We start from the raw sequence: 2,601 nt of genomic DNA, 5'->3' as shown, positions 1-2,601 counted from the left end.
GTGGCCTCTCCCGTTGCGGAGCACAGGCTCCAGACGGGCAGGTTCAGCGGCCACGGCTCACGGGCCTAGCCGCTCCACGGCATATGGGATCTTCCCAGACCGGGGCACGAACCCATGTCCCCTGCATCAGCAGGCGGACTCTCAACCACTGCGCCACCAGGGAAGCCCCTGATCTAATTTTTTAAACTCATTCTGGCCGCTGTGAGGAGAAGGGACTTGGGCGAGGTGGGGTAAGAGTAGAAACTGGTGGTGGTTAGGAGGCTGTTACAGTCATCCTGGTAAGAGATGCTGGTGACCGTGGAAATGAAGAGGAGTAGACATATTTGAGAAACATTTTGAGACCTAAATAACAAGACTTACTAACACATAAGATATGAGAGAAGGGGAGACATCTAGGATGGCTACCACATTTCTAGCCTAAGTATTGAGTGGCTGGAGATGCCTGTCCAGGGAGATTTGGGGGTGGAGATGGGAGTGGAACCAAAGTCCTCTTTTCGTCTACCTGTGAAGATGGCTAGGCTTCATGAAAAGGGTCTCGGTGGAGATAAAATTTGGAGGGTATTAGCAAATAAATGGTTTTTGTTTTTTTTGTTTTTTTTGTTTTTTTTTGCGGTACGTGGGCCTCTCACTGTTGTGGCCTCTCCCGTTGCAGAGCACAGGCTCTGGACGTGCAGGCTCAGCGGCCATGGCTCACGGGCCCAGCCGCTCTGCAGCACGTGGGATCTTCCTGGACCGGGGCACGAACCCGTGTCCCCTGCATTGGCAGGCGGACTCTCAACCACTGCGCCACCAGGGAAGCCCTATGTTTTGGTTTTTTGGCCATGAGGCATGTGGGATCTTAGCTCTCCGACCAGGGATCGAACCCACACCCCCTGCATTGGAAGTTTTAACCGCTGGACCGCCAGGCAAGTCCAATAAATGGTCTTTTAAAGCCACGTGAATGGATGAGATCACATAGGAAGAGAAAATAGACAAAGAAGAAGGCTGAAAACTGAGACTTTGGGCATTCCAACACTTGGAGATTCCCTGAAGGAGCCAGTAAAGCTCATCAGGAAGGAACAGCTACAGCAGGACCCAACCATATTAATTTCCTATCGCTGCTGTGACAAATTACCACAAACCGGTGGCTTAAAACAACCAGAAGATTGTTATCTCAGTTTTATTGTTGTTATCTGGAGATTGTTATCTGGAGGCCAGAAGTTCAAAATCAGATCACTGGGCTGAAATCAAGGCATCGGCAGGGCCGTACTCCTTCTGGAGGCTCCAGGGGGCGATGCATTTCGTGACTCTTTCGGCTTCTGGCAGCTGTTGGCATTCCCTGACCTGAGACCTCATCACTCCAATCTCTGTCTCTGTGGTCACTTACTTTCTCCTCTCTTGTCCACTTCAAATCTCCCTCTGCCTCACTCTTCTAAGGACGTTTGTCATAGGATTTAGCATCCACCCAGAAAATCAAGGATGATCTCCCCAGGGGACTTCCCTGGTGGCACAGTGGTTAAGACTCCGTGCTCCCAATGCAGGGGACCTGGGTTCGATCCCTGGTCAGGGAACTAGATCCCACATGTATGCCGCAACTAAGGAGCCTGCCTGCCGCAACTAAGACCCAGCACAACCACAAATTGAAAAAAAAAGGAAGATCTCCTCATCTTGAGATCTTTAACTTAATTATATTCATCTTGAGATCTTTAACTTAATTATATTCATAAGGATCTTTTTTTTTCCCCCCCCAAATAAGTGACCTTCTTAGGTTCTGGGGATTAGCAGGTGGACATATCTTTTGGGAGCCATTGTTCAACCCACTGTACCAACAGGCTGACAGACTAAAGGAGTGACTAATTGAGTAATGCAAGATGGCAGAACTTCCTGTGCCTGGAAGAGGGACCAAGGAAGTCAAGTACAGGGCGCAGAAGCCTAAGCTAGAGATTTAGGACTGAGGCTGCTGTTAGCTTGATCATGTGTGTGGGAATGTGTCATGGAGAGGGGAAGTGCTGCACATAAGAATTTCCCAACCTGGGCTTCCCTGGTGGCACAGTGGTTAAGAATCTGCCTGCCAATGCAGGGGACATGGGTTTGAGCCCTGGTCCGTAAAGATCCCACATGCTGTGGAGCAACTAAGCCCGTGCACCACAACTACTGAGCCTGCGCTCTATAGACTGCGAGCCACAACTACTGAGCCTGAGTGCTACAACTACGGAAGCCCGCACGCCTAGAGCCCGTGCTCCACATCAAGAGAAGCCACCCAATGAGAAGCCCACGCACTGCAATGAAGAGTAGCCCCCGCTCGCTGCAACTAGAGAAAAGCCCACGCGCAGCAACAAAGACCCAATGCAGCCAAAAAAAAAAATTAAAATGAATAAATTAATTAAAAAAAAGAATTTCCCAACCCTTCCAGACCTGACTCAGCATCTGGCAGGGGCCATCCACGCGGGAGCCAACGTGACCATTAGATTACAAATCTGTTCATATCACGCTCCAGTGAGTGACCCTTCAACAGTTTCCTGCAGCTTTAGGCCAAAGACAAATATTCTCACCTGCCTACAAAGTCCAGGGGTCTGGCCCCAGCCCACCTCTGCAGCCTTGTCTCGCACCTTCCTCCCCTGC

This window comes from Aethalodelphis obliquidens, unplaced genomic scaffold, assembly GCF_003676395.1.
Source record: "Aethalodelphis obliquidens isolate GAN/ISIS:26980383/991018 unplaced genomic scaffold, ASM367639v1 scaffold26, whole genome shotgun sequence".
Classification (NCBI taxonomy): domain Eukaryota; kingdom Metazoa; phylum Chordata; class Mammalia; order Artiodactyla; family Delphinidae; genus Aethalodelphis; species Aethalodelphis obliquidens.
The sequence above is the reverse complement of the archived record's forward strand: the minus strand, read 5'-3'. Positions refer to the sequence as shown.